Source organism: Mus caroli, unplaced genomic scaffold, assembly GCF_978045245.1.
Source record: "Mus caroli unplaced genomic scaffold, Mus_caroli_1 scaffold_3, whole genome shotgun sequence".
Classification (NCBI taxonomy): Eukaryota; Metazoa; Chordata; class Mammalia; order Rodentia; family Muridae; genus Mus; species Mus caroli.
The window spans coordinates 71,628,555-71,650,266 of NW_028227258.1; the positions used below are offsets into that span (position 1 = coordinate 71,628,555).

Genomic DNA, 21,712 nt, shown 5'->3' on the forward strand with positions numbered 1-21,712 from the left:
TTGTATTTATCACACTTATTTTATTGTAAATGAAGTTTACATTTAGTTAGGAAGACACTATTATGCCAATTCGATAACAAATATGACTATTAACTGTATGACAGAAATTATATTAGGCACTAAACAAAGGATCAAAATAAATACCATGAATATGAATCCACACCTTCAAAACCTTTATTATTACAAGAGGGGAAACAACAAGCAATGAATTTAATTTTTGTCTTTCTTTTTCTTTTTTGGTTTAACAGCCCTGGCTGTCCTGTAATTCATTCTGTAGACCAGGCTGGCTTCAAATTCAGAGATCACCAGCCTCTGCCTCCCAAGTGCTGGAAAGAGTTTTTGCCACCACTGCCCAGCAAAAGTAAACGATTTAAAGTTGTTAAGTACCAAGAAAAAGAGAAGAGAGTAAAAGAAAACTTAGATATGAAAAATAGATGGGGGCTGAAGGTAAGATTCTAAAGAGTTAGGAAAACTTGATGTGGTGGTGAATGTTTGTATTTCAGGATTTGTGAAGTAGAAGCAAGAAAATCAGAACTTCAAGATCATCCTCAATTCCATAGTATGTTTAAGGCCAGCCTAAGATAGCTGAGACCCTTCTCAATGAATGAATGAATGAATGAATGAATGAATAGATAGATGGATAGTAACGTGGCTCAGCAAGTAAAGACATTTACATACCCCCACACACACAAATAAAATTTAGGGCTGGGGTAAGAACTCAACACTAACTGAACACTAGCTGTTCTTCAAGAGGACCTGCATTCAGTTCCTATCACCCTCATGGTGACTCCTGTCTGTCTTCTGGCCTCCACAGATACCAAGCATGCATAGTCCACATAAAAACATAGAGACAAAACACTTATACACATAAAGTAAAAAGTAAAAATAAAAATAAATTGTAGAAATAAGGCCTCATTAAAAAGATGACATTTAGTCAGGCATGGAGGCTCATGCCTGTAATCCCAGTACTTCAGAGGTTAAATGAAGCAGGCTAGCCTAGGCACTAAATGAAATCTTGTCTCAAAAATATAAAAATAAAACAAGGGGCTGGACAGATGACTCAGTGCTTGCAAACACTGGCTTATTGCATAGACCCAGGTTCAATTCCCAGCGATCACATGGGAGCTAACAACTGTAACTCCAGTTCCAGAAGTACAGACACCCATGTAGGCAAAACACCCATAAATATAAAGTAAAATAAAAATAAAAGAAAATATGGCATTGAAGCAATTATATGAAAGACATGTGGCAATTAGCTGTATTATCTCAGTGTAAAAAAGTAGCTATTTTCTGACAGGCAGGCAGTCATCTCAGCACTTGGAAGGCTGAGGCAATTGAATAAGGAATTCTAGGTCATCCTGGACTATGTGGCTAGTCACAAACAAGCTACAGCTCATGAAAAAGATAAAGAGTATAAGGATCATTCCAGGACAGCCAGGGCTGTACAGAGAAACCCTGTCTTGAAAAAAAAACCAAAACAACAACAACAACAAAAGTATAAGGGATCTAGATTTACAGCTCACTTGTAGGGTACTTGCCTAGCATGGGGCAGCCCTAAGTTAAACAGCTTCAAAAAAGAAAAAAATCAAAAAAAGGTTCTCTACCCCTACATTTCACTTTGCCTCGTCAAAATTCCAGATCTAGACTATTAAAAAGTTCACTGTAAATAATGTAAACCCTCCAGTTAAAACTTGCAAATCCCTCACAAATACTTATTTTTCCTGATGCCCAATATAAATTCTCTATAAAAACAATCCATATTTTGAAAGGTTATAAATTTAACTCTCCTGTACACAGCCCAAACAAGACAAAATCAACAGTTTTGACCAGGAATCTTAAAGTAGTAAGTCTGTTAGGTTCAAATAATAATAACAACAACATGAATTATTTTAAAAATGTGTATCATCAGGTATAATTACAATAAGAGTTTTCAACAATACTTTGCTTAGTTTCTTTAGCAGTCTACTAGATTATATATATACATACACACACACACATATATATATATTTCTTTTTTTTTTTTTTTTTTAATTTCCCAGTATAGTAGTGGACACCTTTAGTCCCAGCATTTGGGAGGCAGAGGTAGACAGACTCTATGACTTTGAGGCCAGTCCAGTGCACAGTTAATTTCAGACATAATAAGACCCTGTCTCAAATATACTATCACTACTAAATTAATTCATTAAAATCAAAGGTGGGTGTAGGCATGCACACCTGTAATTCCAGGATTTCGGAGGCTATGTCAGGGGGAAGAGGAATCTTAGGCCAGCCTGGTCTATGTAGCAAGTTGCTAACTCAAAAAAATCTAAGTAAATAAGTAAATGGAAATAGGTAGGATAGCACACACTTTTAATCTTAACACTTGGAAGGCTAAAGCAAAAGGATCACACTGGGAGTTGAAGACCAGCATGAGTTACAGTATCTCAAACAAGTTCTCATACCAAAGATGTGCAATTACTATGACTCTTATATCTGGGATTTGAACATTTTATACCTCAAAAGAAAGAAACTAGGGCTGGTGAGATGGCCCAGTGGGTAAGAGCACCCGACTGCTCTTCCGAAGGTCCAGAGTTCAAATCCCAGCAACCACATGGTGGCTCACAACCATCCGTAACGAGATCTGGCGCCCTCTTCTGGAGTGTCTGAAGACAGCTAAAGTGTACTTACATATAATAAATAAATAAAATCTTTAAAAAAAAAAAAAAAAAACTAGCCAGGCATGGTAGAGTAGGCTTTTAACCCCAGCACTCAGTAGGCAGATGCAGGCCAATCTCTGAGAGTTCCAGGCCAGACAGACCCTGTCTCAAAAAAGAAACCAAACCAAATAAAACAGGAAGTATGTACCTGTTACTCTTGCTACTATAATCCCAAACTCTTGACGTTTCTGGCCATTTGTAGGTAATTCAAGGCAATGGCAATTTAAGGTATTCTGAGGAAAACACTACATATCACAGAGTCAACTTATAAAGCCTTAATGAGGGGCTGGAGAGATGGCTCCGTGGTTAAGAGCACTGATTGCTCTTTCAGAGGTCCTGAGTTTGATTCTCAGCAACCAAATGGTGGCTCACAGCCATCTGTGATGGACACTCACCCTCTTCTGGTGTGTCTAAAGACAGCACCAGTGTACTCATATATACATAAAATAAATCTTAAAAAAAAAAAAAAAGCCTTAATGACCATGTGTCATTCCTCTCCTACCCAAGAACTCATTGATAAATGAACACTGAGGAAAAGGATCCCTGCTTCACCAACTGAAACTGGCCAAAATCTACAAACAATTTAGAGAAAAACCTTCAGATTATAGAATATAAGCAAAAATAGATACTTTCTCCCCCAAAGCCATTCTTTTTCACAAAAACAAATTCTTTTTCCATACTTAGCCAAAATTAATTGATCTGCAATTGTGTGGCATCATGTTGATGGGATTTTTCCCAAGCAAGCAGGTGGACAGTTTTATGCTAGAACCAGAGTTGGAATCAATCTAGGTTGTGTATTTTTTTTAATACCTTTCCTTCCAATGTGCCTCACAAAATGCCTGATACTGTACACTGACATCTAAATCCTGCAAAGGTCTAGGAAACAAAGTCCTTTGAACACACTTATGGCTCAATTTTATGATTTTCCTAGCAGTTGTTTTCATCAACTAAATCTGTTTTGACTTTTCTCAATACGCCAAGCAAAATGAGCCTCCTAAGTGAAGTGCAGAAGGGCTGCTTGTTAGCCTGTCTCCTAAAGGGGTGGCTAACAGAGAATATGCTCCAGAGTCTAGAACCAGGACAGCACAGTTGCTGTTTCCCTACACAGCTTGAGGAGAAGGGAAACAATCAGTTAAGTGGAGGTGAGAGGTCTGCTTGGCAAACAACATAGGTCACTGCTTAAAAGGAGGAGAGCCAGGAGTGCTAGAACACAAATTTAACCCCAGCACTCAGGAGGCAGAGGCAGACAGATAGATGTGAGTTCTAGGACAGCCTAGTCTATAGAGCCAATTCAATGACAGCCAAAGCTGTGTAAAGAAACTCTTGTCGGGGGCTGGTGAGATGGCTCAGTGGGTAAGAGGACCCGACTGCTCTTCCTGAAGGTCCAGAGTTCAAATCCCAGCAACCACATGGTGGCTCACAACCATCCGTAACGAGATCTGGCGCCCTCTTCTGGGGTGTCTGAGGACAGCTACAGTGTACTTACATATAATAGATAAATAAATCTTTAAAAAAAAAAAAAGAAACTCTTGTCTCAAAAAAAAAAAAAAAAAAAAAAAAAAAAGACGAGTAGCTAGAGAGATGGCTCAGTAGCTAAGAACACTGGTTGCTCTTCCAGAGGTCCTGAGTTCAATTCCCAGTAACCACATGGTGGCTCACAACCATTTGTTATAGGATCTGATGCCCTCTTCTGGTGTGTCTGAACACAGCTACAGTGTACTCATATAAATAAAAATAAATAAATCTTTAAGAAAAAAGAAAATGAAAAAAAAAAAAAAAAAAAGACAAGGGACTCCTGAAATGTTGGCCTTTCTGAGCACAATGACACCTCTTCAACCTTCAAACTTTTTTATCACCTTTATTCCAAGGCAGGGTTTCTCCGTATTGCTGTGATTGTTCTGAACTTGCTCTGTAGACCAAACTGGCCTCAAACTCACAGAGCTCAGAGACCTGCCTCTACCTCCTGAGTGCTGGGATAAAAAAAGTGTTCACCATCACCACCCAGCTGTAACTACACTTTTTTTTGTTTTGTTTTTTGTTTGTTTGTTTGTTTTTTCGAGACAGGGTTTCTCTGTGTAGCCCTGGCTGTCCTGGAACTCACTCTGTAGACCAGGCTGGCCTCGAACTTAGAAATCCGCCTGCCTCTGCCTCCCAAGTGCTGGGACTAAAGGTGTGCACCACCACTGCCCGGCATAACTGCACTCTGAACCAGGGCCCAATCTAGAGTGTCCAGGAGGCCGAGTGGAACCAAGAGAAAGTGACAGAGAAACTCCACCACCACCCACAACAAAGAGGGGAAAACACACAAGCCTTTTTTTTTTTTTTTGAGGAAGGGTGTAGGAGAGCTCAAAAGTGATATAAAACAGAAGATGACCTTGAACTCCTGATTCCCAGCTGAGGATGAAGGGCCTATGCCAGCTTTTTTGTTTAGGGTTTTAATTGTTTTGAGAATGTGTCTTAATTCAGTAGTTCTAGCTATTTTGAACTCACTATGTAGTCTATGCTGCTTGAAATTCAAAGAATCCTCCTTCAATTTCCCAAGTGTTGAGATTACAATCATGACTCTAGAAAACACAAACTTTAGAAAGTACTATAGACTTATGAGGGTTAGAAAAAAAATTCCACACATCTCTCTTCACCCTGTTCCCCTATGCTAAACACAGTCTAAGTTATTGCCAGGATGTATATTTGAAGGGCTGATCAGGGAACCAAGATAATTTTGTTTCTAGACAAGTATTTAATGTAGTTTCTATTCAAACCCTGTTGAGACTGCATCTAAACAGGAAGTTAACAGACATGACATAATTAGGGGAAGCAAACTACGGTGCCATAAAGATGGATACTGATGTCAAGCACAATCACTCTCACCTCATTAAAAATATTCTCAACTAAAGAATAGGCAGTTTAGCCGGGCGTGGTGACGAATGCCTTTAATCCCAGTGCTTGGGAGGCAGAGGCAGGCGGATTTCTGACTTTGAGGCCAGCCTGGTCTACAGAGTGAGTTCCAGGACAGCCAGGGCTATACATAGAAACCCTGTCTCGAAAACAAAACAAAACAACAACAACAACAACAACGAGAATAGGTAGCGTTAAAAATCTATATAAACTTCATCTCTTCTCTAACTAGTCATTCAACCTACAGGTCCAGCCTTCTGTTAATACCTACCTCTTCCAAATCACTGCCTCCAGAATGAAAAGTCTATCAATCATATCGGACCAATACTCACCATGGCCTATTTATAAACTTATCTTCTTAAAAAGCCCAAGGAAAAGTCTATGCGTGGCCCAGCCCAGCATCTGTGGCATGACATTTCCAACAGATGTATCTTCCTTCCCTCAGAATGAGCTTACCCCGCCACACCACTGTCTTTAATATCAGCAGAAGTCGCCTCCTTACCAATCAAGCACACACACAACTGTTGCTACTCTAGAACAATATTCTCTCTCTCTTCCTCCATCCCCAGGGTGTCAGATCCCCTGGAACTAGAATTATAGAAAGTCTCAGACAGCCCTGTGGGTGCTGGAATTGAACCTGAGTCCTCTGGAAGAGCAGTCAGTACTCTTAACCCGAGCCATCTCTCCAGCCCCCTTCTAGGACAATTCTTATCAAGACTTCTCCTGCACCAAAAATATAAATCAAAGTGGTCATCAGACTTCAAGAAAGAATGTAAGCCCATGTATCAAAGAAAAAGCAATAAAGAAATCACTCAATTCTCAAACAGGATAATCAACAACTTACAGACACTAATACAGAGGCCAAAAAACTTCAGTCATGGCTGTAGTAAAGATAAGAAAGATGGTTGGAGGACAGAGGTGGAAAGGGAAGATTTCTTCTTACTTTCATCTGTGCCACATTCATCTGTTGTCTATTTAAATTATAATTTCTGGAAAAGGAACCGCTCCAAAAAAACTACAAAAGCTCTTCTCCAATCCACATGGATCAAACCTACTTTTACTCCAACTTCAAGTACTATTTCAAATCTTGCTGGGTAGGCATGAAAACACTGCCTCTCTTTTTGCTAAAAGATGATTTAATTTATATTATTCCCACCTCTGAAGCACACACACAAAAGCCCTTCAAGTAACTACCAGAACACTGGTTCTCTCCAGAAGAGAACAGGGAAACACTGCTAACTTCAGCATCCACATGCTACCTACCCACCAGTAAAGCCGCCACCTCCATCTCAGGACCAGTCCTTACGAAGGTACATCTTATGCTTGGAGTGATTCTGGCGCTGGGGATGAACTCCATACCTTTATAGAGCAGGGAAGCTGTCCGGGACAGCGATTAACACCTAAATCCCTTCATTCACAGGAGTAACTAGCTCCTTCAGGTAACTGAGCCCAAGGAGGCAAAAAGTACTCTAAGTCCCGACTTGGTCCGGAAGAGTAAGTTCTAGTTCCATCAACCCTCAAGAAGTAAACTGGGAAACAGATCCAGCGAATCCCAGAAGCCCGGCTGAGAAAATGGGTGGTTTAGTTGCTACACGAGGTAAGTAACCCACGCAAGTCAAGACAATTCCCTTTTCTTACGGAGGGCCAGGGAACGATGGACGACGAAATAAAGGGGTAAGGTTCTGCACTCCTGAGCCTGTCCCCCAAATAAAGATAATTATCCAGTGCTTCCTCCACCCTTAAGGATCCCCTTTTCGTCCTATCCGCCGTCAAACACAGGACTCAGTGCAGGGAGCGGCCCCCGCACCCCGAGGGCACTACTGGGGGCGGAGAGTTAAAAACACGGAGAGGAGGACGCTCCGGAGAAGAGGGGAGCATGGCGGGCATGAGGTACTGAGTGAAAAGGGGGATGGCGAGGGAAACGGGGAGCGAGGGAGGGGAGAAAGAGTAAAAAGCGAAGACACGAAGGGACACCAGCCGGGTCGCGCGAGGCCTAAGTGAAAGACCAGGGCGCGCGCGCGGGGGGGAGGGGAAGAGGTGAAGGGGAGCGCGAGGCGGGGGCGCGCAGGCCGGGCTGGGGGAGGGGACGCCAGGCGGGGGCGCGCGGGCGGGCGTCGGCTCGCGGGCGCTTCCCCTCCCCCCGCCCTCCACCTTTCCCCTCCCCCACCGCCGCCTTCTCGCAGCCTCGCTCCCTCCGTCTCTCCTCACCGCCCCCGGGCGGGCTGGCGGGCTGGCGGCCAGGCTGGCCTAGGCCAGAGCTCCTCACCTGGCAGCGACGGCGGAACTCCCGACCAGGTCGCTTCCTCAGGCGGCCGTGAAGGCGTCGAAAAAGGAGGCGGCGACGGCACAGTGGGATCCAGACCCCACTGGCGGGTCCGGGAGCGGGGGTGGGGGAGGGGGCGGGCCGGGTCGGGGAGGGCGGGCGGGCGGAGCAGACACTGCGGTACAGACAGGGGCAGCAGCGGCGGCGGCGGCTGCACCGGCGGCGGCGGCACCACACAAACAAGGACGCTGATTGGGCAGCTGCCAAGCGCCTTGACTCCGCCTTAACCACACGCCACGACGACCATTGGAGGAACTTAGCCGGCTACCCGCCCTCCTCTTCTTGCTCCTACCAATTGAAAGCGGGATAGCGAGACTTCACCCCACCCTTGAGGAGTGGGTGGCTGGAGAAGTAGTGATTGGCGTCAAGAAAATCCAATCATAAATGGAGAAGGGGGATGGTCTAGCGGGGGCGCGTTAATGGGTACCTCGGCCAGTCCCAGACACATCCGGGTCTTCGACAGCCCATTAAGTGTCGGGGGTCAAAAAATCGCTTCAGGCTGCAGCTTTACCTTATAGACGTTTTGGTCCCCTGGCAGCCGCCGTACCACCTAGTCTCTTAAAACCGGGATTCTCCTTTGACAGGCTCTCATTCTTTCACGTCTAAAGATGGAGACTGAGAACGGCGCTGGTCTCTGTGTTTGGGTGGGTGGTGTTTCATCGCGACAGAATCCATGAATTTAGGGACAGGACTAGCTTTAGGAGCTCTGCCTTGTCTTTCTGGGGTGTGGCCTGCCCCGTTCTGCCCAAGGCCTTGGGACTCGTATGTTAATTTACTTCTGATGGGTCCTTTCCTGGTTGTATCATAACAGCCGAAAGAAAAAACAAACAATTAGCTAAATGTACTGAATTTATGGTGTTCATAGTGTATACTCTGGGATCTGGTCTTTTTCTGTTCACAGTGAGGATATAGCTTCCCACCCCACCCTATTGCACTAGCCAAGTCAAGGCCCGGCTTCTTTTGCTAGCCTGGCTATCTCCTACTTCCTCGAAGCGGTTAGGCCCGCCTACATTCTACGTTTCTAGAACACCATGAATATTCTTTCTGAGCGCCCAAGAGATGAGAACTAATTATCACAAAAATAAACACATTGAAAGAATAATAACTTTTGGGGGGAACAAGAACAATGAATTCTTACTCTCTGTGAGGCAAGTACTGGCCATCCTATCTTACAGGTGAGGACAATAAGTTATCAATTAAAAGTTACACATGTGACAGACTTGAGATTTTAACCCATGTGTATTAAGGAACAGGGTCAGAGTAAGCAACTGGCAAAGGTAGACAGCAACTAAGCAATGATTAAAAGTCAGATCTAACTAGTGCCAGAGACAGTAGAGAAGACATTTTTTTCAAATCACTATGGAAATAAAATTGTAAGCCTGACATGATGATACACAAATGTAACTTCACCACTGGGATGCTGAGGTCACAGGTTAGCCGAGGCTAGATATGAAGATGTTTCAAATTACTTTAAAGGGGGGGCTGAAGAGATGGTTCAATAGTTAAGCACTTGTTGCTCCTCAGAGGACCCAGGTTCTATTGCCAGCACCCATATGGTGGTGGTTCACAACTATCTGTAATTCCAGTTCAAGGGATCCATAGCACTCCTCTGACTTCCCTGAGCACCAGGTGCTCCTACAGTGCATACACATTCATGCAAGGAAAACACGGTTTGTAAATACCTAAAAATTAATTTGTTAAGAGTTGACCTAGAGGTGGCGCACGCCTTTAATCCCAGCACTCAGGAGGCAGAGGCAGGCGGATTTCTGAATTTGAGGCCAGCCTGGTCTACAAAGTGAGTTCAGCACAGCCAGGGCTATACAGAGAAACCCTGACTCAAAAAAAAAAAAAAAAGGAAAAAAAAAAAAACACAAGAGTTGACCTAGAGAATATAGCTGTGATAGAATACTAGTTAGCATGTTCAAAACCCAATACTGCAAAATATATAAATAAAGTTAATTATGATGGAGAGCTGGACATGACAGTGCATGCCTTTAATCCCAACAATTGGGAGGCAGAGGAAGGTGAATCTCTGAGTTCCAGGCCAGCCTGATCTACAGAGTGAATTCCAAGACAGCCAGGGCTACACAGAGACACTGTCTTGAAAAAAACAAAAACAAAAAAAAAAGAATTATGATGGAGAACATAACCGCATGAAGATAGTGTAGGAAGAAAAGAAAAAGGACAGATCAGAAACTCACCCAGAGCCCTCAAATACATAAGTACGTGTGTGTGTGTGTGTGTGTGTATCTACAGAGATCAGAGGTCATCAGGTATCTTCCAAAGTTGTTCTCCACCTTATCTTAAAGGTAGAGTTTGTCAATGAACCCAGAGTTTGAAGAGTGATTGACAGAAACAAGCACTAGGGATCTTCCTGTCTCCTTCTCACCAGCTCTAGGATTACAGATTCATACATGCCCAAGGTTTTAGGTGTATGCTGGGAACCAGAATTTAGGTATTCATACTTGGCATAGCAAACACCAATTGAGCCATCTCCACAGTCCTCCATTTACTTATTTGTTTCTCCTATACATGTATGCATATGGGCCCATGTACTGTGTCCCACGTATGGAAGAAAAGGAACAACTTTCAGGAGTCAGCTCTCTCTTCACACCATATGGATCCCAGGAATGGATCTCAGGTTGCCAGGCTTCATGGTCAAGTGCCTTGACCTTCTGAGCCATCTTTCTGTAAACCAGGTTTCACTCTGTGGCCTAACATAGCCTTGAACTTGTGGCAGTCCTCCTGCCTCAGTTTCACAAGTGTTGAGATTACAATACTGAGTCACCAGACCTGGACCATACAATTAGTTTGTATTATAAGGTTAAACAAACAAAAAAAAAACCTATTTGCATTCAAGTATTGTGTCCAGATAAATAAATAACACGACGTTGAGTTAAAGTGCTTAGGTGTAGATCTTGGCTCTGAACCTAATCAGTCCGAAGATTGTTGTACGAGTGCAAATTCCTTTTTTTTTTTTTTTAATCTATTCCCTTGTTCACCCAACTATACAAGGAGAGTGCTGAATATAAGTCATAGACTTATTGTTTGGATTATAAAATAACAGATCTTTAATATTATGGGCCATGCAAGAACAAGAATATAGTATTCAGGATTGGAGAAACAATGGCTCAGCAGTTAAAAACAAAAAACAAAACAAAACAAAAAACCATTGCTTGTCCTTCTAGAAGACCAAGTAGCACCCATGGGGTGGCTTCTGTAATCCAGGGATTTGATGCCCTCTTCTGACCTCCTCCACAGGCACCAGGCACACAAGTGGTAAACAGACACACATGCAGGCAAAACATCTGTACACACAAAATAAACTTTTATAAAAATATAGCATTTGATATATATACTCAAGAACTATAAGAATTTTCCTAATGTTCCAATGATTTCACAACTTTAGCTCCAAATTCAGCTTGTTTATATTCTAACTCCATCATCTTCAGCTTTCGTTGACTCTCTTGAGTCACTGAACACAGGATAAAGCACCTAGTATAGAACTTGGGTTTACTGTTAAAGAAGTCCTACAGTACACTCAGCCAGGCACGCACTCTGTGATGCGGGGGGGGGGGGGGGGGGTGCCAGTGAATGAGACAAAGCCATTGATTGCTCTTACACAGAAATTCTTCTTGACTAAAGCTTTGTCCATCATCAATGCAAAGTTCCTCTGCTGTCTAAAGAGCCATCTGTAGTAAGAATTCTGGAATTTGGGTTTCTTTGGGGAGAAAAAACACACAAATATTAAAGGAATGTGCCCTTGTTTTAATCCCAGGTGTAGGGATGTGGGGCTGCTGCAGACTACCCACAGCAGCTGACGATGATTTGTCTCCAGCTCTAGCAGAGTTGTGGTTTTGCCAGCTGCAGATAATTCCTGTGATTGTGTGACATTTGGAATTCTGGGAACTTTTCAAAGGATATATAAATTCAAGGGCCCTGAGAGGCAAGGTTGGTGGTTATTGGTGATTCGGAGGGTGTGGGGGGGGGGGAGTTTAGTTGCAATTTTTTTTTTTAAAGATTTATTTATTTATTATATGTAAGTACACTGTAGCTGTCTTCAGACACTCCAGAAGAGGGCGCCAGATCTTGTTACAGATGGTTGTGAGCCACCATGTGGTTGCTGGGATTTGAACTCTGGAGCTTCGGAAGAGCAGTCGGGTGCTCTTACCCACTGAGCCATCTCACCAGCCTTGCAATTTTTTAATAGTTATGCTCAAAGACGAAACACAAAGAAAAATTAGATTTAAGATCTCATTCTCAGCTGGGCATGGTGGCACACGCCTTTAATCCCAGCACTTGAGAGGCAGAGGCAGGAGGATTTCTGAGTTCGAGGCCAGCCTGGTCTACAGAGTGAGTTCCAGGACAGCCAGGGCTACACAGAGAAACCCTGTCTCGAAAAAATCAAAAAGAAAAAAAAAATCTCATTCTCTCTCTCTCTCTCCCTCTTTTTTCTCTCTCTCTAGTCTATTCTTCTTTCTCTTCTATCTAGAGATAGGAGGTAAAAGAGAGAGGGTAGGGAAAAAGAAGAAACCACGAAGTAGCAAAGACCAGCTATAAGTGGTGCCTCAAGATAGGGCTCAAAAGTTAAGGATAAAAATTGGAAGTTAGATTTTTGTTTTGTTTTTTGTTTCTTGAGACAGGGTTTCTCTGTGTGGCTCTAGCTGTCCTGGAACTCACTCTGTAGACCAGGCTGGCCTCAAACTCAGAAATCTGCCTGCCTCTGCCTCCTGAGTGCTGGGATTAAAGACGTGTGCCACCATTGCCCAGCGAAATTTTATTTCAAATGTAGGAAACAGCAGAGGATTTTTTTTTCTTTTTTAAGAGGTGAGCGCTGGGCAGTGGTTGTGAGCCACCATGTGGTTGCTGGGATTTGAACTCAGGATTTTCGGAAGAGCAGTCAGTGCTCTGAACCACCGAGCCATCTCTCCAGCCCAAGATTTTTTTTTTAATTTTTTATTAAATATTTTCTTCATTTACATTTCAAATGCTATTCCAAAAGTCCCCTATAGCCTTCCCCCACCCTGCTCTCCTACCCACTCACTCCACTTCTTGGCCCTTTTGTTCCCCTGTACTGGGGCATATAAAGTTTGCATGAGGCCCAGCATGGTGGTGCACACCTTTAATCCCAGCATTTGGGAGGCAGAGGCAGGCAGATTTCTGAGTTCAAAGCCAGCCTGGCCTACAAAGTGATTTCCAGGACAGCCAGGGATATACAGAGAAACCCTGTCTTGAAAAAACAAAAAAAAATTAAAAATAAAAAAAATAAAGTTTGCATGATCAAGGGGCCTCTCTTCCCTATGATGGCTGACTAGGCCATTGAGATGGCTCAGCGATTAAGAGCACTGACTGCTCTTCCAGAGGTCCTAAATTCAATTCCTACCAACTATATGGTGGCTTATGACCATCAGTAATGGGATCTGATGCCCTCTTCTGGTGTGTCTGAAGATAGCTACAGTGTACTCATATACAAAAAGAACTTTTCTGAAGGGTTGCAGAGCTGGAGGTGCAACTCTGAGAGGTTGCCGGTGGAGGTGGAAACACTTGGGAAGAGGCACCCCAAAAGAACAAAGGCTCAATCCAGAGAGCAGGAGTTTCCTGCAGGAAGAGGAAAAGAAACTTCACCGGAGGGCGGTAGGGTCAGAGAAAAGCTGAGAAAGTGGGAAGACAAGCTGATGAAAGAGGCCATTTCAAGCAAAAGGTATAATCTCAACAGAAACATCTGTTCCTGTCCATTAGAGTACCCCGTCACCCAGCGACTGCTCCTTGTCTAGTCATTCTCCTCCATTTTGCTGTTCAGTATTCGCAGCTTCTTCCCTCCACCATGTCAACCACTGCAACTGCAGACCAGCCTCTACTACAGCTGTCACTGATCCCTTCCAGTCTTGGGGAGTAATTCTATATTGAGTAGCCCAGTTATTTAGAATTTGTCAGATAAAGTGAGTGCATTCTATATGAAACCATGGCCTTTTTAAAATCCCTTCGATCAATCATTTCTATAGAACACCATCCTTCCTCGCCGTAATCTTCTTTCAACCGTTGGCAAGCATATGATGTCCAGCTGTAGGTTTACTGTAGAACAATGTTTAGCGGCTTTAAGAGCTTAGCATAGGGCTAAGAGAGATGGTTCAGTGGTTAGGAACACTTACTGTTCTTCCAGAGGTCCTGAGTTCAATTCCCAGAAGCCACATGGTGGCTTACAACCGTCTGTAAAGAGATCAGATGCCCTCTTCCAGTCTGTCTGAATACAGCCTCAATGTACTTAGATACATAAAATATATAATTCTTAACAACTAAAAAAAAAAGAGCTAGGGACAAAGTTGAGCCTGGGGGGAATAATCCACCTTGTTTACAAAGATTATATAAGGCTCTGGAGAAGCTTTTGCTGTTTTTGTTTTTTGTTTTGTTTTTTAAACAAAGATTAGTCTCAGCTATAAGAAAGTTATATAAGAATCTGACAAGACAGATGTTGATAAAGACCTTGGCACATGAAAATGCAAAATCCAGCCGGGCTTGGTGGCGCACGCCTTTAATCCCAGCACTTGGGAGGCAGAGGCAGGCGGATTTCTGAGTTCAAGGCCAGCCTGGTTTACAGAGTGAGTTCCAGGACAGCCAAGGCTACACAGAGAAATCCTGCCTCAAAAAACCAAAAGAAAAAAAAAAAAGCAAAATCCAAATGTAAAAAAAATTATTAGACCATTAAAGTCAAGAACAGCACTTATGGGCTAGTGGATAAGAGTTACAACTGATGTTGGTTCTAATGTGCACCATGTTAGTTAATCTCATGAGTCAAGTTATAGCTAGAGGTCTCAAAATTCCTGGTACTTTAATTGTGGGAAATATGGTCATTTGCAACAAAATTGTGAACAACGCATCTTCAATACCAATGGTTTTCCTAAATATAAACCAGAAAGAATGCCTAGGTTTCCAGGGGTGTGCAGGTTATGTGGCAAGGGGTGCCATTGGACCAATGAGTGTAGGTCAAAAGGAAATTTTATTTCTTATCAGGAAATGGCCTTGGAGGCCTAACTTAAGCCTCACCACCAAAAAAAAGTACAAGTCCTTTCAGCCAAGGAATAACATACAGACCAAAAACCTTCTCTGGGCATTGAAGACTTAATGCATTCTACTATAGGCAGCATGGCTTGAGACTTAGACACAGGTAAACATCTTTACCCCCAAAAATTCAGTGTTATAAAATAACTCCTGGAGTTTACGGTCCTTTGCCCTCAGGGACAGTAGCAATGATCTTGGGAAGAAGTGGATTCACTTCCCAAGGACTCATTGTGCATCCATGAAATATAGATGAAGATTTCAAAGGAGGAATTTAAATTATGGTCTATGTAAAAAACGAGATGCAATTTAATGCAGGTGATAGGATTGTTCAGCTGCTACTGTTTCCTTACATCAAAGGCAAAACCGCTCCAGTAGAAAGAACAGAAGAGGGCTCCTGCGGCCCTTAGCCACTGACCTGAAAAGCTCTTTTGTTTAAGATACCTCTGTTTATAATTTTCCACTATACACAGCACAATTAATGGCCTAAAGGAGAAGTGGGAACTGTAGTGAGGATTCTGAAATTTTGGTTTCTTTAAAAAACACAGCAGCTGGGGCTGGAGAGATGGCTCAGTGGTTAAGAGCACCGACTGCTCTTCCGAAGGTCCTGAGTTCAAATCCCAGCAACCACATGGTGGCTCACAACCATCTGTAATGAGATCCGATGTCCTCTTCTGGTATGTCTGAATACAGCTACAGTGTACTCACATATAATAAATAAATCTTAAAAAAAACAAAAAACAAAAAACACAGCATCTGACTATGATTTGCATCATGCTCTAGCAGAGGTGTAATTTTGCGAACTGCAGATAGTTTCTGAGATTGTGTGACATTTGGAATTCTGGGAACTTTTCAGGAGGTATACAAATGCTATGGCCCCGGGCTGGAGAGATGGCTTATCAGTTAAGAGCACTGATGACTGCTCTTCCAGAGGTCCAGAGTTCAATTCCCAGCAAGGACATGGTGGCTCACAACCATCTGTAATGGGATCTGATGCCCTCTTCTGGTGTGTCTGAAGAGAGCAATGGTGTACTCATATAAATAAAATAAATCTTAAAAAAAAAAAAAAGGAAATCTGTTAAAAATAAATAAATAAATGCTATGGCCCTAAGAGGTGAGGTTGGTGGTTATTGGTCATTCGGGGGAAGAGGGGTTGCTGTTTATTAATAGTCATGCTCAAAAAAGAAATGCAAGGAAATTAGATTCAAGGGTTTCTCTCTCTCTCTTCCCTATATCCTTCTTTCCTATCTAGTGATAGAGGGTGAAACAGTAGGAGTAAAAGGGTGGGAAAGAATTAGCAGAGACCAGCTACAGCCATTCTTATAAGGCTATGTATGAGAAAGCAAGGGGCTGGGCAGCGGTGGTGCTTGACTTTTCACTCCTAGCACTCAGGAGACAGAGGCAGGCGGATCTCTGTAAGTTCAAGGCCAGCCTGGTCTACAAGTGAGTTCCAGAACAGCCAGGGCTACACAGAGCAACCTTGACTCAAAACCCAAAAAAGAAAATTAAAAATGTGAAAGGTGGTAGAAGACAAGGCTAACCTGAAAAGGGAGCACAAGCTCTGACCCAGTGCCCTCCAACAAAATAAAGCCACATGCCTTGTATTAGCAGTCAAGTCTAAGGAAGGAAAGTGAACAAGACCACTGTGAGGGCCATGACTGTGGTTGTAGTGGACATGAATTCTGCCCTGTATAAACTCTAGCTTTGTTTGATTTGATGTTTTTTTTTTGTTTTTTTTTTTTTTTAGTTTTTGTTTCTAATCTCCTTATACATGTCCTGCTGACTTTGAACTTGTCACCTCCTGCCTTGGCTTCCCCAGTACCCAGCTGTTTTCTCTGTGAAACCAACTTTTTTAATTGATTTTTTTCATATAATACATTCTAATCATGATTTCCCCACCCCCAACTTCTCCAAGATCCTTCCTACCCACCCAAATCCACACTCTTTCTTTTCATCTAAAAATAAATAAAAACAACTAGAAAAGGACAAAACCCAAAAAGAAAAAAAGCCAAGAAAAAAACACAAGAAACACAGACACAGAAACCCCAGAAAAACACAAAACAAAATGAAACCATAATATATAAACAAAAGATACAAGGTTTAAAAAAAAAAAATGACCACCAGCTGGGTATAGTAGTAACACAACCTTTAATCCCAGCACTTCAGAAGCAGAGGCAGGTGGATCTCTTTGCTCAGAGCCAGCCTGGTCTACTTAGGGAGTTCCAGGATAGCCGGCGCTACACAAAGAAATCTTGTCTTGGAAAATCAACGGAACAACCCAAAAAGACCAGATAAAGTATTACAAGAAGAAAAAAAATTCAAAAATATAATTGAATTCATTTTGTATTGGTTGGGCATGGGGCCTGCCTTTAAGTGTGGATTGCAGACCCACACTTAAAGACTAACATATTTTATTTTTGCTGTTGTTGTTTTTTGTTTTTTGTTTTTTGTTTTTAAGATTTATCTATTGGTTATATGTAAGTACACTGTAGCTGTCTTCAGACACACCAGAAGAGGGCGCCAGATCTCGTTACGGATGGTTGTGAGCCACCATGTGGTTGCTGGGATTTGAACTCTGGACCTTCAGAAGAGCAGCCGGGTGCTCTTACCCACTGAGCCATCTCACCAGCCCACTGTTGTTGTTTTAAAACAGGGTCTTACTATGAATGTGTGGCTAGCCTGGAACTCACTATGTAGACCAGACTGGCCTCAAAGTCACAGATCCTCAACTGGCACACCAAGTTTTTAAAAAATACTTTTAAAAATTTATGTGTAAAGGTGTATGGAGGTGCTGGAGAGATGGCTCAGCAGTTAGGGGCATTGACTGCTCTTCCAAAGGTCCTGAGTTCAATTCCCAACAACCACATGGTGGCTCACAATGGGATCCACCTGTAATGGGATCCAATGCCCTCTTCTGGTGTGTCTGAAGACAGCTACAGTGTACTCATATAAATAAAATAAATCTTTAAAAAAAAAAAAAAAAAGGTGTATGGGGTTGTAGAGATGGCTCAATGGTTAAGGGCACCGACAGCACTTCCAGAGGTCCTGAGTTCAGGTCTCAGTAACCACATGGTAGCTCATAGCCATCTATAATGGGATCTGATGCCCTCTTCTGGCATACAAGTATACATGCAGATAGAGCACTCATATACATAAAATAAATGTTAAAAAACATGTATCTGTATATGTGTCTCTATGTGGCTATGTTCACATGTGAGTGCCAGGTACTCTGAGTCCCAAAGTAAGCTATTGAATCCCCTAAAGCTGGAGTTAGAGGAAGTTGTGAGTCACCTGATGAGGATACTAGAAACTGAACACAGATCCTCTAGAACACCAAGGAACATTCTTATTTATTTATTTATTTATTATATGTAAGTACACTGTAGCTGTCTTCAGACACTCCAGAAGAGTGGCATCAGATTTTGTTATTGATGGTTGTAAGCCACCATGTGGTTGCTGGGATTTGAACTCAGGACCTTTGGAAGAGCAGTCGGTGCTCTTAACCACTGAGCCATCTCACCAGCCCCACCAAGGAACATTCTTAACCACTGAGCCATCTCTAGACCCTGAAACCACCATTTTTTATCTAAAAAAAAAATATTTTTTAGAAAGAGTTTATGTGTATGAGTATCTTGTCAGTGTGTTTGTATTTGCACTATATCTGATGCCCACGGAAGAGAGGGTCAGTTCCTCTGGAACTCAATCCCCTGGGTCACGGTTGTGAGCTACCGTATGGGTGCTGAGAACCAAACCTGGGTCTTCTTAATCACTCAGCCATTTCTCCATCCCAAGAAACAAATGCATTTTATCACACTTAGCATTTCCTATAGATTATCTGGTATAGGAGATTAAACTAAGCTATACCATAGCCCTCTTTAAAGTTGTTTTGTGGTTTTATTTTATTTATTTGAAGCAAGAGTTGTACTAAGATACCCAGACTAGCTTGATGCACCTAAAAACTTGTAATCTCTTACCCAGCCTCTGGAATAGTTGATATTACAGATTACAGGTCTGTACAAACCAGGCCTAAAAAAAATTAAAGAATTGTTCCTTAAATGACAAACATCACAGGGTATGGTGACCCAGGACTTTAATCCTATCAGGAGGCAGAACTAAGAAGATCTCTGAGAGTTCGAGACCAGCCTGGTCTATAAATTGACTGCCAGGGCTGTTATACAGAGAAACCTTATCCAAAAAACAAAGAAACAAGAAAGATGAACTAGCCTCACCCCCATTATTTGCACATGAACCCAAGCCGAGACACAGCAGAACCTGTCTGACTTGCAACAGACAAAGATACACTTCAAATCTTTTACCCTTCAGCCTGTATATGCCAAAATCTGGGAAGAGAAGTTGAGTCAGGCAATTTGGCCATATCTTAGCCCTCAATACAGCTCTCTAGGCCTCAGTTTTCCTGATAGCTAAGGAATTCTGGAGTTTTCTTTGGAGGACTTGTAACTCCAGTACTTGGTGGTAGAAGCACTATCATCAAAAATTCAAGGTCATTTTGACCATGTTGCAAGTTCCGGGCCAGCCTGGGTCCAGGAAAGAGTACTCTAGACCAGTAAGACTCTGTACTCTTCTAGGGGAGGGGCTGAGCTCTAAAATTGTCTTGCTATAGTCCAGTGCAGTACTAAGCATACTATAAACAGAAACTTACTTTAAGAGAATCCATGAAAACTGGAGATAGCCGGGCGTGGTGGAGCATGCCTTTAATCCCAGCACTCGGGAGGCAGAGGCAGGCAGATTTCTGAGTTCGAGGCCAGCCTGGTCTACAAAGTGAGTTCCAGGACAGCTAGGGCTACACAGAGAAACCCTGTCTTGAAAAACCAAAAGAAGAAAGAAAAGAAAGCTGGAGCTATAGTTCAGTGGTAGAGTATTTGCATAGTGTTCAGGAGCCCTCTGGGCTCGAACTCTACTATGGGGGAAAAAGTAGAACAGCTGGGATGTAGCTCAGGTTTAGAATAGGGTGAAAATGTCTGTCTAGTATATATAAGATACTAGAGCTGATCACCAGCAAAATACACACACACACACAATGTCATCTGTTCAGAAACTGGATGTAATACAGAGTAAGACAGAATCCCCACCCATCCCTCCTCTCCCTTCTCCCCACACACAGTGTTTCTCTGTGTAGCTCTGGTTGTCCTGGAACTCAGTTTATAGATTAAACTGGTCTGGAACTCACAGAGATTGCCCCTGTGTCTGACTCCTGAGAACTAGAATTAAAGGGGTGTACCATCACCTCCTGGCAAAAGAGAATTTCTGAACTCCCTTGATTTCCTTCTTTATTCCTTTGGGATACTGGAAAAGCATCCTCAGGACATGATGGAAAAGATTCTTTGGCTTCAAGAGCCTAATGATTAGAAATATTTATATATATATATATATAAAGTCCTGGCTAGCCTGAATTCTCTATATAGAGCAAGCTGGCCTAGAACTCACAGATAACCTGCCTGTAACTGGGACTAATGGGGTGTGTGCCACTACCCCTAGCCAGAAATCTTTTTCTTTTCTTTTTTTTTTTTTTTTTTTTTTTTTTTTTAGTTTTTTGAGACAGGGTTTCTCTGTGTAGCCTTGGCTGTCCTGGCACTCACTCTGTAGACCAGGCTGGCCTCGAACTAAGAAATCTGCCTGCCTCTGCCTCCCGAGTGCGCCACCATGCCCGGCTACCCCAAGACACTTGTATTGTTAGCTAATTCTCTGTGGTAATTGGTTTTTGTAGTTCTGCTAGAAGTTGTTTCCTGTGTTTATTTCATTATACAGGAAAAAGAGAGAAAATTCCAAATGGGTCTGAGATTAGAAAAATAATACTCAGGGGAGATGACAGCTCAGCGGTTAAAAGTGCTCATTGGTCTCTCTTGGCTCAAGTTTGGTTCTCAGCACCCACATCGGGCAGTTCACAACTGCCTGTAACTCCATCTCTAAGGGATCCAACACCCTGTCTGACCACTGTGCTACCTGCACAAATGTGGCACACACATACACCTTGCTTGTTTTATTAAGGATTGGAAGGCTGGAGAGATCTAGCTCAGCAGTTAAAAGCACTTGTTCCTCTTGCAGAGGACCTGGGTACTGTTCCTAGCATCTACACAGTGACTCTAGTTCAGGAATATCCAATACCCTCTTCTGGCCTCTGTGGGTACTGCTTACATGTAGTGCATATGTATACTCTAAACACTAACACACACACACACACACACACACCCCACATATATACACATAAAATAGTCTAAAAAATAAAATAAAGAAAAAATGATGCCCATCTTCCTGGCATTTACATGTAGCAAGTTTAGCCCACAGTGAGGAACACTGGAGCTAGACTGACTAAAGAGAGCTGGGATGATCGCCATGCTTCTGAGATACAGAAGGGCCGCAGACAGCAACCAGTGAGGAGGGCTGTCATCTCGGTGAAGGTACTAAAGAATCGGGGTCAGGGAGGGGACAGGAGGCAAGGAAATAAGGCAAAGATGAGCTCAAGGCCCCCAGAGAATGGAGCCTTTGTGTGGGGTACAGATGAGGGACAAGGGGGTGATTGTGTGGGAGGGCCGGAAGTGCCACGCAGACTGGCACTGCCATAGCCGGCAGTGGATTCACCCTTCTACTCAGAGAACTCCCAATATATCAAGTGGCCAGGGAAAGTAGGGTATACCTGATGGTTACAAAATGTGGAAAGGCAGAAAAGAGAATGTGCAGCCAGGAAAAGAAAGGTGTCACCCCAAATCCAGAGAACAGGAGGCAGAAG

The 21,712-nt window shown here is 42.8% G+C and overlaps 1 protein-coding gene across 1 annotated transcript in view; it reads right to left on the minus strand.

The window, feature by feature from the left end:
* Gatad2b (GATA zinc finger domain containing 2B) overlaps window positions 1-7,988 on the minus strand; it is a 70,356-nt gene extending 62,368 nt beyond the window's left edge. Inside the window, exon 1 of the mRNA XM_021157791.3 lies at window positions 7,858-7,988. The gene's annotated coding sequence lies outside the window, so the exon portion shown is untranslated. The remainder of the gene's footprint in view (window positions 1-7,857) is intronic.
* Between the last annotated feature and the right edge of the window lie 13,724 nt (window positions 7,989-21,712).